A 19,169-nucleotide genomic window follows, 5' to 3' on the forward strand; every position below is an offset into this window, starting at 1 on the left:
AAGGCGCTTCTCGAAGCACTCAAATTTGTAGATCTCGCCATTTACTGTGCCCTTTGTCACGAAAGGCTCACTCCTCAGTCCGCAAGAGCAGATGGCCTGCCAAATGAGATATTTGGAGGTGAACTTCGACATTTTCTTCTTCTTAAATTTGTCGTCCACATAGAACTTGCTCTTGCCGGTGAAAAACTCCAACCCCGGAATTTGCTTAAAATCGGCTTTTATATACGTTTCATCGTCCATCACACAGCAGCCATATTTTGTCAGCATCTTCCCGTAGAGCTTCCGTGCCCGAGTTTTAGCCGTCGATTGTTGCCGCTCATCGCGGTTTGGGAAGTTCTGTACCTTGCATGTATGTAGTTCAGCTCTCTTCTTTTCATTCTGGACGTAGCTCTGCGACATTCCGATCTTTTTAGCCAAATCACGGCTTGAGACGTTGGGATTTGCTTTAATCATCCGCTTCACTTTTCCCTCCGTCTATTTGTTCTCCGGTCCCGGTTTTCTTCCAGCTCCTTTGCCGTGGTCCAACGTCAACCGCTCCTGGAACCGCTTCAACACTCTGGAGACGGTTGAATGGTAAATGTTCAACATTTTCCCCAACTGCCGGTGCGACAGGTCAGGAAATTCCAGGTGTTTGGAAAGAATTTGTGCTCTCGACTCGCGTTGGCTCACCTCCATTTTCTTTGAATCAAAAAACACGACTTCGAGTTTGACAGCATGTAAACAATACACATCAATGAGGAAGTGTGCAAAATTTGGTTGATTTTTACCCAATGGTAAAAAAGTTATGCCCTGTTGAATGTGTCGCAATAATTTCGTGTTCGCCCTTTAGCGCCAAACTTGCGCCCACGTGGCGAAATCGTTAGAGTTCAACGGGTACTGGAGCGTTGCCAGAAAATTTTTATTTCCCAGATTTGATTTTAAGAAACTTTCCAGTTAAGCTCAGCCGGAATGCTGGCTGGTTCTAATTCGTATTCCGGCTCCAGTGACAAAACCGATTCTAGTTAAAATCGGTTGTATTACTGGAGCCGGAAAACTACTTATAACCAGCCAGAACTCCGGCTCATTTCGGGTATAACTTTACTGCGTTCCGGTAACCATCCGATACCCTTCAAGAACCTCTGTTTAAGGGGTAGCATTTCGATGCGGCTTAGCCGCATAACCGAAGCGGCATAAAGTCGCGAAGTGGTCGCCGACAGAAGCAAATTGACCTGTGATCCACCTACCCTAGTGGGGTAGCCACATGGGGTGGTAAAATAAAAAAAAATAGCAACGCTAGCAAAATGTCAACACAAATGAACACTCCGGATGTACATATAGTCAATTGACATTTCGACAACTTTTGATTCGAACCAATAATGGGGGCCCATATTTTTCTGGCATTGCCAATTTTATTTTGATTCCGCCTACGCTACGGCTACGCCACATCGCTTTTTGCGCGTGCTGTTCGAGCAATAGCCCCTACGTTTGAGTAAGCCGGGCAAACGAGTGGATCACAGGTTTGCTTGGACCCGATGCGAGTCAGCGGATCCTCAGCGGCTTTGCGCCGTTTCGATCAAGCCGACTCGTACTGATACACCTTAAACAGAGGTTCCTGAAGGGTTGGTGAAGGGTTGGATGATTGCGGAAGATTTCTAAAACATAATCTGAGAAACAAAAAAAATTCTGGCGATGCATCAGCTCCCCATTGAACTCTAACGATTTCGCAACTTGGGCGCCAGTTTGACGCCACAGAATGAACTATGTTTACATTCGAAGAGTTTTCATTCTAACCAACAACATCTAGCCTTATTTGGGGCCCTTATTATTAGCTCGTCGAAATGCCAATTGACAATAGGTATTTGTCAAACGTAAACACGAATGTTCATTCGTGTTTACATTTTGCTACCGTTGCCAATTTTATTTTGATTTCAGCACCAAATGTGGATAAGCCTCAATGCGTTTTTACGCGTGCTGTCTAACTTTGCTGGAATACGAATTAGAACCAGCAAGAATTCCGGCTTATTTCCGGTTGAACTTTACTGGGTTCCGGTAATCATCCGATACCCTTCAGGAACCTTAGTACCAGAAGGATGCGGCTTAGCCTCATAACCGAGGCCTTGGAACCGAAACGGTGCAAAGCCGCAAAATGTAAACACAAATGAACACTCCGGATGAATCTATCGTCAATTGATATTTCGACGAGTTTTGACAAATATAAAATCTTTTTTTTACCTTTATCATGAAGAAAGCATACCCGCATAAAGGGAGCCCTAAATATCGTGATTCGACAACAAGCGCACCTTACCGTTAATTGTTTCCGTCATTTGGGGGATTATTTTTAGGCCGATAACAAATAGTCAGTTAAGAGCTTCTACAATTTCTCATATAGTTCAAAAATAGATTTTTAACCGATTACTATACCAATAAAAACCTACGGTATGTTTTTGACAAACAATACTGGAAATGGTTTGTTGTCTATTATAATGCGAGTAGTAATTATAATTTTTCAAATGGTTTGCTTACAAATCTGATCAATTTAGTAGATGCATGCAAAAACTATTTTATCGACGCTGTCCGTGTCAAAAGGATCGGAAAATGGTAGGAACCTTGCAGTATGACATATGGTTACAATACTGGGTATTGTTCCTCCAATACCTCTTACTATATCGCCTAACACAGGTTTATTGTTACGACTATGTCACAAAAAGTTTTTGTGTATTTTTGGGTATGCTTTGAAAATCGAATGGCATGTGAAACTCGGCCCTCCAGGCCGGGTTTAGGTCATATATAATTCAACTCAGTTCGTCAATTTCTGTGTGTAAGAACACGATTTATACACACACTTCTTTTCAGTCGTTCGATATAACGCTCCCTTAGATTGCCATTGTTTTTTTTGTCCAATGGAGTTTCCGTTCCGGAGTTACGGCATGATGAGTACGGTTACAGCCTAAATTTTCATATAAACATATCAAGCTGATGGATTTTTTAAATAAACGCAAAATTACTTGGATTTGCCGATCTAGATGACTAATGAATAAACAAAGTCGCCTTGAACACACCACCCTTCAAAAACCCCCCTTTATACCCCCCACCACCATTCATATCACGATTTGTGCTGTCATGTGTCTTGTTTGAATTTTATACAGTTTTTGGCAATATTAATCTTACTTCAATACTTTTGTATCTTTTCAGGTTCATTGCGAACGTAAGTATTCATTCACACAGAAAAAAAAAATATTGGTAAAAGTAAGTGTTCCACTCTTAGTAAAAAACAACCAACGCCAACTATTAGGTTAAAAATAATACTTTTAAATCAAGAATAATAATCAAAGTAAAAGTTTTCCTTTTAAGCAAATGAAGAGTAGTACTCAAAACAAAAGTTTTATTTTTAAACTAAGAGTATGCGTTGGTTGTTTTTTGCTAAGAGTGAAAAACTCTTATTTTTACCAACATTTTTTTCTGTGTGTTCACACGTTAGCATGTTGAGTATTCGATACAATAAAAATTATACCGTTTTTTCTTTCACCGTTATTAATGTGTAACCCGAACTCAGTTAAGTCTTCTAAACAAATGAGTAAGAACTGTATATTAATTTATACTATCTCCAATAGTACATTGCAAACATGATCTGGAACTAGTTTTGTTCTCAAGGAATTCAATCTTTAAGAGGTCATGCAACTGGAAAACAATGTTTCTATCAATGATTTTTATAAAGAGAAATCATGCACAGTATTAAAAAAAATTGTTCAATTCCACCGTGTTATAAAAAAATGTATTGTACTTTAGCATCTACACTACCACTGCATATTACACGCACAGAGAACAGACATCAAAGTTAGAACAAACTTTTTTCAAAATCCTGTGTAAACATTTAATTGAAAATACGTTGAAAATAACCATCGCACACAAGTTCGTGAATCACTATTGTATTCAAGTTTGCACGCAAGGCCCGTATAGTGGTTGATGGCCGATCGTAGTGCCGGCAAGTTGCTACTTACTGATGACATGTTAAAAACGACAGTTTTATTTCTTACACACTTTTAAAACTTGAGTTGTGCGTCAGTTCTCAGTGGTACACGTGCAGTCTACTGTCTACGTCTACCCTTGACAGGGCGAAGTGAGCGACAAAGACCAGTTCCAGTGGGCATTTTTTATAGAATAAAGGTAACCGTTACTTTTATTCTCGACGTTTTGATCTGTCGAGATGAGTGAATCTCAGAAGCAAACCAGTTGCCGGCGACTTTAGGTCTTCCCGTGTTGGATCAAGGATTCGCGGCGTAGAACGTTTACTGAAGGTGAAACTTGACCGTCTTAATTCAGTGCCCTCATATCAACCATAGATTAAGTCTGACCCATTAGGAATACAGACGGTTTATTTATTCGACATCAGAGCCTCTAGTGGTCGGATTTGGGATGTTGTGACAGCGATTTGTTTTGAAAAATGTACACGTGCTTCAACGGTGAAAGTTTCGCCTCGATATGTGCAGTATTAAAAAAAGATGTGGAAGACGAGAAAGGAACATTTAGCTTGCACAACCACTTCAACGAAGTCAATTCGGATATTGATTTTTTTTTGTATTTTTAGATTAGTCCAAGTAATCCACGATTAGCTTCATAGCAGAAATTTTTAAATTTTCGGTTTTGGTTTAGTTTTGTTTGCCATTATTGTACAAAGTTGACCTTGCAAATACCCTAGAACCAGCACTAGCTGCAGCTCCTTCCTCCAGTTTCAGCCTGAGATTAGACCTTCTTGGGATGCTTCCGTAGTGACTGCTTTATAATTGTTCAGTATTTTTTGATGAGCTTTAGTTGGGTTTGGGCGGTGCGTTGAGGCTCATGTTCTTGGGTACGAAGTTACACCGCTCCAGGATAACATTTGAATCAAGGAGTTTTTATTCTCAGGTGATACGATCCTCAAAAACGCCGATCAGCCATGTTGGTTTTAGAAACGATAGCTAACAACGTTGTTTACTAGTTCTCTCCATATGTTTGCTTTGATTTCAGTGGGAAAACAAAGTTTTTAGCTGTCGTTTTTCTTCCCCGCAGTCTGCAGCATACTTACCTCACTCCTCACCTAGTTACTGCCGAAGACGAATCACCTTAGAACTCTAAGCACCGTAATTTGAATAGTGGCACGAAGCTAGATCCGGCCAGATGATCGTAGGACGCTCGTGTTGCTTTAACAAAGGAAGCAGACGCTTCTGTAGATATTCCTTGAGGTAGATCTACCCGCTTACAGTTCTTCTCTACTTCCCTACTTCCTCCGGAATATCACACTTCTGCTGGACGGTGAACATCCATTCTGACCACATTTCTCGTTCCGTTCTATACTCAAAGTTTGGTAGTAACGTTTATTCATTCACTTGGCACTTGGCCGCAGAGCGCCAGTTTGCCTTGAACTGCATCCTGCTGACAACTGTCTTTTGCGTCTTCTTGATGTTTGCCCAATATATGGGAGAGTTCATATCCTTGGGCACCACCCCGTGGCTTAGTTCCGTAATAGCAAGATGTCGAATCCGGCCAAAACAGAACAACTGTGTTACTTGAGGTAAGGCAAGAGATATTTTCCAGCCACTGTCGCTCTCCAAGCTACAGGTACAGATATTTCTTTGGCGAACTTAGACAGTTTAATGTGTTTGAAAATCTTTGCCCTCCTTCCAGTCAAAGTATAATGTTCCTGTCCAGGAAGTATGTTATGTAAAAAAAAATTCATTGAGGGTGATCCCACTGAATTCTAAAGCTTGTTTCTCGGAAAAGCTCCCTGTCAAAATCACGTACTATAATTGCAGACGACACGGGAAATATTACCCACTTGAACACTGCTGGAGTCCAATTGCAGCGGACTGTGATTCTGATTGTGATTTTGAGCGTACGGTTCAGATAAGGCGGCGTGGAAACTTTATGATCGTGTGGAAACGAGCGTTTATATGTTCGCGTTTGAGACCGTGTTCATAAATTTGTAAGTGTAAAAGGTTCACTTAATCACCGGCGCATTTAAATGTTTATCGGAACGCAGGCGAAGATGATCGCGAACGGCTCGAGCGTTTGTACGTTAACGTGTTTGATCGTCGGGCGTTTGTATGTCGCGTGTGCTAGTATGCATGTATTTATGTATGTAACTTAGCGTGCATCTTATGGAAACTCGAGATTTCTTGTTCGTTTTCCAAGAATATAGGAAAATTAAGTCTTACAATTTGCCATTTAACATGAATAAGATAGAAAATGTTCACAAAAATAAGTACTTGATCGGCAATCACCTTCAGGGACGACTGTTCGGAGCGATCTGTTAACATACAGCGCAATTAAACTTATATGTCGGGAAACTCGATATATAACCGAATTTAAGTTGTATTGCGCTATATGTTGACAATTCGGTCCGAACAGTTGTCCCTGAAGGTGATTGCCGATCAAGTACTTATTTTTGTAGACATTTTCTATTCAATTCATGTTTCTTGCAGAAATGTATATTGTTAAGGATATTTTTCCCCAGTGAAAGCTTTATGCCTCTACATTGAAAGCAGCATGCAATCAATGGGAAACAGAGGCCTGAAAATAAAAACCGTAGTGTCAAATATTTTTAGTTTTAGAGTTATGATATCTTCGGCAAAGTGCGTAGCATCTAGCACTTGATTTGGTTGTTCCGGGTTAGTTTAGAACTAATATTCTTCTGATTGGACGCAAAAATGCGCTTTATTTTATGAAATTTCTTTAAACCTGTGGCATTTAATTTCAGACTATTATTAGATAAATAAGCGATAATTTGATTACAAATCACTGTTTTACTGAAAAGGATGCCTCGATGGTACAATTCACTTCAAATCGACAAAGTTTTGTCATCAGCAATAGTAAATTAGTAAATTCGCTGAAAAAGACATTGTCTACTTATTTACAAAAGCTATGAAAAACGATATGCAATGTATGAAATCCACAATTAACAGTTACTATGAAAGGTACAGCACATGATACTGAAACAGCGCTGGAAAAGAAAATATGCTCAAACGAACTAATTGACGTGACGGGCTTCCATTCTACGAACGACTCGGGAACGGGGAAACACCATTTTCACCAGCACCTGTTTTTTCCCGCAACGTGAAAACAGTTTCATTATGTTGTTCAGTCCATCCGCCTGCGTTCGTCCGACTTTACAACAGGTTGTCGGTTTGTTTTCATCCAATTTACAGCAGCCATGTTAACAAGTTTTATTTGGAAAATGCTGGCATGTGGCCAGTGAAAAAAAAAACTCTGTTTCCTATTTTAGTACCTTTGGCCACGTGCTTGGCATACAAAGTCAGTTATAAAAATGTAGCCGAACTGATGATTCGAGCAAATAAAATAAGCTTCATCATTCTCTTCACGCAACAAAACCTAACCTAGCAACAACAACGAAGGGATCCGGAAAGCTGACAGTTCCTTCATCACCGATTCGAAAGCCGACCCAAGCATTGCCACATAATAAATTGATAGGTTAATTTAAATTAGTTACAGTTCAACTCCCCTTCTAATCAGCAGCACCATGGCTGCGTGCCGTAATCCCGTGTAGGGTTCTAGGGCGTTGACAAAACGGTCACCCGAGCGACGAAGGGTGTTTAATTTCCTCCATCTTTCTTTGATGCTAGGTATTACTTCATGGACACATGTGGGTCCAGATTGAAGGCGTTCATTACCTCTATTTGGGTAATCCTTGTTCATTGAATACTTTACGGTGACGTCACAAATGAACTGAGTGTTCATTTTTGACAGTTCGCTTGTTCGCTGTTTACATGGAATTAGAAAAATTTACGATTTGCTTCGAGCTAATCTAGTCGTCCACAAATTTTTCTAAGTCCATGTAAACAGTACAATCGAACTGTCAAGTGAGGTTAAGTGTTTCAGTAAAGAACCTAATTATAAAGGTAAAATACTTTTAACGAATGTTTGACAAGTGTATGCTTTGTGCTTTTTCCGTGTGAAGAGCGAACGGCTACCATGGGAACAACAACCGCATGAAAATGACTGTTTCGAATCGATCTACCTAAATACTCTTCTCAAGTGTTTTAGTGAATACTTTCCGGTATCGTCACAAATGAACTCGAGTGTTCATTTTTGACAGTTCGCTTGTACTGTTTACATGGACTTAGAAATATTTTTGCGATTTGCTTCGAGCGAGTCTAATCGTCCATAAAATTTTTCCAAGTCCATGTAACCAGTACTAGTGGACTGTCAAGAAAAGTGAGGTTACCTTTGTCAGCAAAGAACCTAATTGACAAAACGGGTGTTTCATCTGGCAGAAGATGCATCAATCTCCATGTTCGACACTCAAATCTACCAGCTTACTTGTAGGCAGCCATAATTTAATATAATCTTCCTATGCCACATAGTCCCATGCAACATTTCACCCTAGGTGCAACCAAAGAGGTGAAACTCTAGCCACTAAACTACTACAGCGCCAAAGAAATTTGCGTCCTGTCAGATCCCAGACCGTGTCAACTTTCAACGGTTCTCTGTAGCATTAAACCCCGTCCATCTCCCACCAATCGTCTCTCCGTCTAATCCAATGGCTGTGTGCAAAACATTGTCCGATGATAGTCTGGCACGCTACATAGGGTGTGTATGTTTTTCTATCGTGCGAACGAGTACCGATCCTGATGCACTACAAGTGCCATGCTTTCCGTTGCCATTCTGCTGTTTTTTTTGTTCAGTTATAGCACTATCAGAAGGGGAAGGGGCCAGAAGCACTTCATCCGTCAATTCTTATTTACCCGGATTGTAGGGCGCTTGGCTCTACCTCCACCTCTCCTCAACCCCACTTGAGCTGTGACTGAATGCCTGAATCGAACCTGGAGTGGGGCCGGGCAAAGGCGATACTGTTAAACTGCTGGAAAACTCTTTCGATCGCTGCTTTTTTGTGCTCAGCATAAACCCCTATTCGTTTGCAATATCACGTTTTTCTAGATTGAAAAATAACGAAAATTGATGATGATATGTGTCGTGTTGGAAACTCTTTGCTGCAGAGCAGGTTGTCGGGTTAGTTACGATGCTCCCGGTTTTTTTCTATATTCAGCCCGCGTCGAGTGCCTCGGAACTGGCCTGCCAGATTTAAAAATCGATTGTTCGGTGCATGTTGCAAGCGTCACTTTTCTATTGCTCTATCAATTCGTTTTGCACCGGAAACCGAAACTGCTTCTGACTTGAGCTGCCCGCAAGCGAAGAGCAGCGATTTCCCGGGTAGTAATGGATGGAGATTTGGTTTCGTGGCTTTGGGCACTACTATATAGATCGGATGTGGTGTTCGGAACGTTTAATCAAATTGGATGGGATAGTGGAATAATAGCTGAACGAAGTCGTCGGCACGACTGAGCATTAAGTGCTTTCGAGTTATTCACATCATTCCACATTAAAATGTCTCAATTGTGTATTTGTCGGGAGTTGGTTGAAAAATAATGTATTCAAAAATCTTTTTATCCATATTTTTGCCATTCTCGTATAAAGAAAGGTTATGCAATCGCTCTAAAAATCGAGGTTTTAACCGAGGATCAGAGGGCCTAGAGTCACATGCCATTTGATTCAGTTTGTCGGGATCAGAAAATGTATGTGTGTGTCTTTTCATAATAAAGTTTAAAAAGCTTCAAAAGCTTGGCTTGTATTGGTGTATTGACACTTTGTGGGACTCACGACTCATGTTCGTGTCTAACCACTAAAACACTCCTTACTTTTTTGTCCTTCTTCCCACGAAACTAAATTAAGGGGCCGTCTGGTGTAAAGTGCTCAAAACGAAAGTTATTTTGTTTTACGATTTTGAAGGCAAGACAATAATGGTTTTTCTTGTGTAATGTTAGGATTTATTTATACATTCATTGTGCACAAAAAAAATCAGTCACGCAGAACCACACATATGAGCGTTCCAAGAGTAGACGTCCAACCATTTCCACGTCAAGGAGCGTCGCACAGTGGCGGGTCTTCAAACAAAAGTCGGACAAAACCTCAAATGTTACCTAATTTGGCTGAAAATCACAATTTAAGCTAATTTTGAGGTGCTGAGCTCATTTTTGATGTCAAAAGTTGTAAAATATTAAATGCATTTTTCCATACAGTATCATTGAACCTTTCTAATAACTATGATCCCGTTTTCATGAAAGATTTTCCGTTTCTGTTCACCAATGTCAGCAATATCATAAAAAAATGAAGAACGCTACTTTAAATCCATTGTATAACGGGTTGGTTTACTGTAGATTATCTAACTATTTTAAACAAAGCACCATGCGCCTCCATATCAGCAACAAAGCTTCAAAATCTCCTTAAACTTTTTTGCGCACCTAGGCGCAGAACGAGACCATGATATTCGAAAAGTAGAGGTTATTTCCCATAGAATGTATACTATGTGACCGTTCCGAAATCATTCCGAAATTTGTACAGAATACATTAGTGAAAAAAGTATTTTTGATCTGACCACCTCAAGCATATTTAAACTCAAAAGTTATAGTTCCAAGCAAATTTACCAAATGTATTTTATTCACTAACCAAGTTCTTTCGTTCCTCTACACAATGAAACTAGTTGTGCTAAAATCGGACCAAAATCAAAAGAGCAACATGCCTTTGAAGTAAACAGAGCAATGGTGGTTTCAGAAATGAAAATCATTAAAAAGTCCGGACTTTGCTACGTTTAAACTCATGTTAAAAATCGTGCTCTTATCCGATGATCTTAAAATTTTGAATATACATCACTCAATACATGAGAAATTTAGGAAAAATATAAAATATCAATATTTCAAAAATAAATTTTTGAGGTTTTGGCAAGCCTCCAGCCACTGTGCGTCGCACAGTGGCGGGTCTTCAAACAAAAGTCGGACAAAACCTCAAATATTACCTAATTTGACTGAAAATCACAATTTAAGCTAATTTTGAGGTGCTGAGCTCATTTTTGATGTCAAAAGTCGAAAAATATTAAATCCATTTTTCCATACAGTGCCATTGCCCCTTTCTTATAACTATGATCCCGTTTTCATAATAGATTTTCCGTTATTGTTCACCAATGTCAGCAATATCATAAAAAATGAAGAACACTACTTTAAATCTATTGTATAACGTGTTGGTTTACTGTAGATAGTCTAACTATTCTACACAAAACACCATGCGCCTCCATATCAGCAACAAAGCTTCAAAATCTCCTTAAACCTTTTTGCGCACCTAGGCGCAGAACGAGACCATGATATTCGAAAAGTAGAGGTTATTTCCCATAGAATGTATACTATGTGACCGTTCCGAAATGATTCCGAAATTTGTACAGAATACATTAGTGAAAAAAGTATTTTTGATCTGACCACCTCAAACATATTTGAACTAAAAAGTCATAGTTCCAAGCAAATTTACCAAATGTATTTTATTCACTAATCAAGTTCTTTTGTTCCTCTACACAATAAGACTAGTTGTGCGAAAATCGGACCAAAATCAAAAGAGCAACATGCATTTGAAGTGAACAGAGCAATGGTGGTTTCGGAAATGAAAATCTTTAAAAAGTCCGGACTTTGCTACGTTTACACTCATGTTAAAAATCGTGTTATTATCTAATGATCATAAAATTTTGAATATAATTCATTCAATACATGAGAAATACAGGAAAAATATAAAATATCGATATTTCAAAAATAAATTTTTGAGGTTTTGGCCAGCCTCCAGCCACTGTGCGTCGCGGCGAACCCGATAGCTCTTGATAAAAATTGTCTAACACAGGAAATTCAATTAGATTTGTGAAGCTTAGACATGCAGTTACACGATGAACCAAAAAATAAAAATAAGTTTGAATTTCGGAAAATAGCTTCAAAATTTGTGTAGAAGTAGTTTAAAGTGTATTGTTTACACTGTATTTTTATCGCTGTCAGTTTTTCGAAAATTGCTGCCGATAGATTGAAATCTGCGTGTGTTATAACAAATACGCGCGAGGAATGCATGGCTGTATATAACAAAAAGTTCAGGTGGCCACCGAGATTGCGGGAGACTATTCTAGAGGTTCAATACCAACAATTAAGCGAATAAAAAAAGAAGTCGATTTTTTTGCCCACTGCACCTGACACCCCCCTTATGTATCACTTCATGGAGGGGTTCGTCGTGCTTTCGTCGCATATCTTTCTTCTACTCTATCTCGGAGCCTCACGCGATTCATGAAATGGCTCAACCTTCGAACTTTGATTCAACTCTAAACCCTTCTCGTGCTCCTTGTCTCCATTTATTACGTCACCATTTAGCTCTCATCCCCGTGACCCGTTGGGATTCTGATTCCATGAACCAATGGCGCTACATTTTCCGTGAGTCATTCAGCTTCCGGCCTTATCATGATCCACTTGGATAGTCTACGACAGTGAACTCTCACCCTACTCCGACCAATAGTTCCCCGATGGAGGAATTTCTACCGACACCGATGCGCGCTTCCTTCAGCCATTTAGCTCCCAGCTTGATCGAGAACTTCTCGGATATTATCGGGCGGTGAACTACCCTACTCCGACTGAGAGTTCCTCATCAGCGAAGTTTCTCTCAGTACCGCTGTTTGTTTCGTGAGCCCATTTTTGTCACAATATAGTCGGATAGTCCACGGCGGCGAATCTACCCTACTGTGAATTCCACGGCGGTACATTTTCTTGCGATACTGATGTTCGTTTCAGTGAGCCAATTAGCTCCCCGTTTCGACCCGATCTACTCGATCTAGTCCCCGGCAGGGGACCTAGCCTACTCAACGGGCCAGCCAGTAGGTGATGTGGTCAGTCCAGCAATTCTGGGTGGATCGTAGCTTCTGGTTCACTGGGCCCCAATTACAAGCTCTTCGACGCGGTCTACTCGCTCTAATCCCCGGTGGTGAATCTAGTCTACTCTCGAGCTATCCGGTAGGGTTTCGAGGTCGGTCCAGTGATTCCGATGAAGCCTGACGTCCAGTTCACTGGCGACCCAACGACCCGAACCCAGTTCTACGTCGCGCACTGCTCAACTGCTTCCCGGCAGTGGTCCTAGTCTACACCGACGCAGAATTCGTCTGCGGCGGAAATTCTTCCGAAACCCGATTTGTGGTTCCACGGCGGCTTCCAACCGATGGGGCTACTTTGTTGGTCCCATCGCCACTTCCTCTGCAGCTCGGAGAGTATACTTGTAACCATTCTGTTGGCAGTGTCCCAGATATGCTCGTTGTGGCACATCTCTTCGACGGTATTGTCAACTATCACACAGAGCAAACTCCTACGAACTTCTTCGAACCTAGGGCATTCGAAGACCATGTGTTCCGGTGGCTCTTGCACGTTCTCACACAACGGACAAAGGAGTGACAAGCATGTCCAAACCGATGCAGGTACTCCGGAAGCATCCGTACTCGGACACAAACTGCGTCAAATAGAAGTTCACCTCTCCATGCTTCCTATACACCCAAGTCGACACATTTGGGATGAGTCGGTGGATTTACCTTCCTTTGTCCGCATTGTCCCACTCTTGCTACTACTTAGACAACGAATCCTCTCGAAACCAGTCTCCTTGCAGTTCTTCCATTTCTCCGCTGGTAACATTCCACGTCCTCAGCCAGAGTGATGCAGATAGTGATCATCCCGGCAATTACGCATACCGCCTTCGACATTATCGTTTTGTACACACTCGCGAAACCGCTTGGCAACTATGTCCGGTTCCTCTGGGACTTCAGCGCAGCAGCCCAGGCCAGTACGCCATACTTCAGTACTGCGGATGAGACACCAGCCAGGAGAAATCTCGTGCTGCATGCGTATTCCTCCGCTATTTGGCATGATCCTTTTCAATGCGTTAGCTGTTCTCGCAGCCTTCTCACAAACAGTCGGCATGGCTGCTGTAATTTAACCATCACGCCCAGGTGCTTCAAAGCACGTATCGATGGGATGGATTGTCCCCAAACGCTGATCACGACACGCTGGATTTTTTTTACGGTTGCTGACCAACACTACCTTCATCTTATGGTGAACCAGCTGCAACTTGACATCAGTCATCCAGGTTTCCACACTCCCTATGGTCTCTGCCGTCAACGACTCCACCTCCTCAAGGGTCGGTGTCGTCAGTACAACATAATCTGCAAAGCCATCTCAACTCCCCTGGACAGTTCCAGCATTAACGCTCCGTTGTACATTATATTCCAGGACCTTGGGCCACGTATGGAGTCCTGAGGTACTCCAACCGTAACCATAATGGACCTCTGCCCCATGTTCGTTTCGTGTACCAGTCAGTACTCGGTTCTGAAAGTTACTTTTCAGAACCTTACACAGATAGTCCGAAAATCGCATTCTGTGCAGCGCTACGGTGATCGCCACCCAACTAGCACTGTTGAACGCGTTTTTAACGTAGGTCCACGGCGCAGTAGCGATTAGCCCTTCTCTTTTGCTTCGATGCTTTCTACGCACTCGCTATGAGTGTGCGGATGGCGTCCACCGTCGAGATCCCTTTCCGGAATCCGAACTGCCTCTGCGATAGTCCGTTCTCACTTTCAGCGCAGGCTGTCGAGCCTGTTAAGAATGACCCTTTCCAGAAGTTTACCAAGAGTATCCAGCAGGTATATAGGCCGATACGATGCTGGATCTCATGTCCGAATACGCCAGAAATTCCGTCCGGTCCTGGAGCTTTCCTCGCGTTCAGCCCCGTTTGCCACTACAAGGAGCTCGTCGTTGGAGATTCGATTGTCACCACCATTTTGACCGTCTACATCAACGTACGGTGTAGGCGGTCATGCGTGCTTCGGGAAAAGACCTTCGACGACAATCTTCATTTTGTCAGGGTACACTTCGACTGGTGTCGTTGAACCCTTGATCCTGGCAAACACGACACTAAGTTTTGGCCCAGGAGTTAGCGTCTACTTCTCTGCTCTGCTTCTTATAGCAGCTGAACTTACTTAGCACTATCTCGCGTTTAAAAGCGGCCCTGGCCGCCCGGAATGTCACCTTACACTCTTTTCTGACTGCCTCAGATCTTTCTCTCTAAACACGTCTACAGGCTTTTATACAACCATCCCGGAGGAGGCACTCGGAATTGGAGTAAGGCTGTCAGTACAACGTGCTTCCACAAAAAGGTCCTTGTCGAAGTTCTTTATTTTCCACTTCCGTTCGCCAGTCCTCACTCTCCGCGTTACAGTACAATACCACCGATCCATGGTATATTGGATCGCTTGGTGGTCGCTATGTGTATACTGCTCACTAACTCGCCAATTCATGTTATCCGTCAGCGAAGGACTGCAGAATGTTATGTCGATGATGGATTCCCGACCGTCTTCACGGAACGTGAACAGTCTTACATCCAGCTTCGCCAGGGCTTCCAACAAGCCGTATCCTCTTGCGTTTGGTCAGCCTGCTACCCCACTCCACGGCCCAAGCGTTAAAGTCTCCTCCGATGAAAACCAGCGTTCGTCCAGCTGATGAGTCGAGTGATGCACCCAGCATCTGATTGTATTGCTCTGGCGTCTATCTTGATGAGCATAGCTACAGCTACATACGAATGCACCGTGGCGATAACGAAGCCTTCGTGTGTGTTATCCACAACTTCTTGGATATTTGGATTGCAGCCATCTCTACATTATTCCCCACCCAGTTACCGTTATCATGAAGAACACATGCACAATTCCTCGTCGGCAAACAGAACCTCTGTGCTTACTATCGGTTTGGAGCAGTTCGCGCGTTTGCTTTCCACTGATATACGGTTCACATAAATATTTCACCGAATCATCACAAGTGTCTGCAAGCGATATGCCATCGACCATGTTTTTCAAGATGATCTTCATTAAATTGTCGTTTCCGAGATGGCCGAATCTTTGATGCCAGAGCTCCATTTTCGTACTCACTTTTCCCGTTACCATAACAAGTTTCATGCAGTACAGACAACCTAACTGCTTTCCGGTAGCCACAACTTCACCACCGTTCTCAACAGTAACAAGGCCAACGTAAAAAATTACCTTCAATGAAAGCTCCGAAATATACAAAACATCTTCCATGTTCACATGTATCTTCTCATCGCTCACAATAGCGTTCCCTAGTAACAATTTAGGTTTTATGGTAGTTTTATAGCTACTATTAAAACCAAGGCAATCGATATACCAACTACGCTACGCCTTCTGTGCAATACTTTCTATATTTCTGTGTTTCTGTCCATTGTTCTTTTCGTCGGATTTAAGACGCTGCTTCTACCGTTTTGACTTCTAGTCGCTGACCAATGCGCTTAGCTTCCAGATATTTCCGTCGCACTAAATCCATGGTAAGCTTCTCTGATATCGCTTCTATAGCGGTACTGACGGCATCGTATGACTTGTCATCACCATTTCCGTCAAAATAAGATGGCAAATCACGTCTTCTTCTTCCATTTTCGCACCACCGCCTTTGACCTCATGTGCGAGTTTATCAAACCGTAAAAAATGTTCCTACAACTTGTCATTTTCGCTGATACGCATTGACTGCGGCTGACGTTTTAGTAAAAAGCGATTTGTGATGCTTTTTCACTCCAACACGTCATGTAATCCGTCCTAGATTTCTTCTGTACTCTCTTTGTCCTTGACGTACTCAATGTGACTGTCTGCTACCGCCTGAATTAAAACAGAACGACACTTATTGTCCTGCTTTATTCGTGCAGCCTCTTCAGCTGCTTTTTCCACACAATGTAGCACCTCTAGTTGCTGGAGATAAACGTGCATCCGGAAACTCCAGTTATTAAAACCAGTTCCGTCGAAAGGTCTGAACTTGATGATTCTGACCTCGTCCTCCATCGCGCACTATCGATCGATTTCTTTCGCGGTCCCGAATCGAGAAAAAACACGTAGTTAAACTGGGTCCATAACCTTTTAGAATTTCGGATAGACAAATAACGAGAATGTGTGTAATTTTATTTTGACGTTTCTATTTATACACGGTAATTTCGTTCTGGGTAATTTTTGATTGCAATACACTCACATTACACTCTTAACATTTAAGGCAGATGTCTACCGTTTAATTCCACTATAATATATTATAGTGTAAATAAACAGGGTCTCTGTATTAAAAGGGTTAATTGTGACATTCCACTAAGTCGCTCAAAGTTTTGATTTAAAAAATATAGTTTAATTTATATGTTACAATCGATTGTTGTAGTAAATTTTTCACTAAAACTTACTACTACTACTACTGTGGTAAATATTTAAAAAAAACTACACAAAATATTACCTTTGGTAGAAAAAATGTAGATCTGTTGACAAATATTCAATAAAATGACTAAAATAAAGTGAAGATTCTATTACTTGGTAAAAAAATAAAATTCTGCTAGGGACTATACAATCCAGTAGATAAACAGTCTTAAAACTATAAGCTAGTACCGAAACCCAAACAATATTTCGCATCGTGTCGTACATAGCGTCCTTGTGAACGGTTCGGTTCATTTGTATACACCCCGACCGACCAACCAACCGCCAAACCTAGAGGCCATTGACGTTATTTTTATCCACGCCAGCATCCGTCGACAAACTGCGCGTCTCTCCATGCTTCAGTGGTCGGTCTGACGAACGACGAGTGTTTACGAGTGCTTAGCCCTGCTCCCTGGCTACCACAGCAATCCCGGCTCGGCCGGGGGTTGCCGGCCGTCTTGACGTTTGACGTGACCATCTCCTACTGCTTCTTCGCGCGCGCAAACTACGTTTACGTCACAGACGACTTTGAGACGAGGGACAATTTATGCTAAATGTGACGCTGGGATGTAAACAGCGTTTACGGACGATCGGAACGACCCGGTGAGGGAGGGGAAGCCAGTTTCTCAACTAGAACTCGAACACATCCGTTGACTGTTTGTAACATCATCGATTAGAGATAACAAGATGCATTATAATCGCGAGCAGATTCGATTCCGTGACACGAATGTAATCGGATAATTAATATTCAATGTGCAATGTTTAGATTTACCATAATCAGTTACGGTTGAACTATTCAACTAGGACTTAGCGGAAGTCTTTAAAAGCACGTAAATACACATATGTGACCTATGTAGGTATGTCGTCACTGCAACGAACGCAAATGCAGACGCCAGCCGCCATTCAAAATAGGAACGCCGCGCCATTCCAAGCGGTTGTAGTACTATGGTGCTCTATCTAGGGAAATATAAACAAGCTAAAAGTAGAGTGGGCGTTGAGTGGAAAGCGTTCCGATGTATCTGTCGCTTATTTTTGGATCGTCTTGTGGGAGACTCTAAAAAGTACTGTATTCTTATCGAATGTAACGAATGGTACAGGATTAGTTTAGTTTCATCGGAGGTTTATAAATAGTAATCCAAGGACAAGTAGCTTAGAATAGTTTTCGTGGGGAATCAAGTAGGGCAAGGTGCCTATTTTCACCACACTAAGGAGTTTGCCTAACCAAATCATTAATTACGCGGCCTACAATTAATGGAATGCGTACAAATTGGCATCACCAGCTTTGTTTTGTTGTTAAGAATCAAGATAATCACACAAATGCGCTGAAAACGGTGAAACTCTCGTGTTTGGAGCGCAACGAAAACTCGAATCGAGTACTTCTAAAGTTGCGCTACCATTTGACTCAATGTGTTGAACAAAGATGACAGACGCTGCTCTAACCAACGGCTTCAAATGGGTAAGGTGATAATAGAAACATGACCAAAATAGGCTCATCACCCTATAAATGAGAAAATCTGAATGAATAATACATACATGTGAACTGTTTTTTGTAGCACGAATTCGCATGAATGGATACTAGTACATAGTAACGATTTTTGAAATGACAAGTGAAATCTCTTGGGGATATTTTTGCATTCAATTTTCTGGTGAATGATTTAGATTTTCACTCCGTTCCGAAGCACACGCATCTTTGTCATTTGCATTTGCATATTTGTGATACGCTGCTTGTGTTCAAATCATGTTAGCCGATGAGCATAATTCGACGAATCACAAACAATCGTGCAAGGCACGTTTCCTGTCCGGTTTCCGGTGCAACGTGTCGATTAGTTTGAATCAGTGATTCTCAACCTGCGGTCCGCGAACCACTAGGAGGCCATGAGTCGTTGTTGGTGGTCCGTGAAGAAAAATATTATTTTTTTTCATAATTTAAAGTCTTGTTTCCTAAAAAACTGAAAATAACATATTGAAAAAAAGGTTTATCCATCAGCTGAAGTTATTGCAATTAGTCTGATAGTATTCCTTTGGAGCAGTGTTGCCAGAGACAGTTTACGTTGACGACGAAAAATGAAATTTTCATATATCGACG

The 19,169-nt window shown here is 41.6% G+C and overlaps 1 protein-coding gene across 3 annotated transcripts in view; it reads left to right on the forward strand.

Annotated features, from left to right (window-relative positions):
• LOC131677066 (alpha-mannosidase 2) overlaps nucleotides 1–19,169 on the forward strand; it is a 217,211-nt gene that overhangs the window by 102,927 nt on the left and 95,115 nt on the right. For 2 of the 3 annotated variants that reach the window (XM_058956617.1, XM_058956619.1), the window contains exon 3: nucleotides 3,172–3,184. The exons of the other annotated variant lie outside the window; for it this stretch is intronic. The gene's annotated coding sequence lies outside the window, so the exon portion shown is untranslated. The remainder of the gene's footprint in view (nucleotides 1–3,171; nucleotides 3,185–19,169) is intronic. 3 annotated transcript variants of the gene reach the window in all.

Source organism: Topomyia yanbarensis, chromosome 1 (assembly GCF_030247195.1).
Source record: "Topomyia yanbarensis strain Yona2022 chromosome 1, ASM3024719v1, whole genome shotgun sequence".
In the NCBI taxonomy this organism is placed as follows: domain Eukaryota; kingdom Metazoa; phylum Arthropoda; class Insecta; order Diptera; family Culicidae; genus Topomyia; species Topomyia yanbarensis.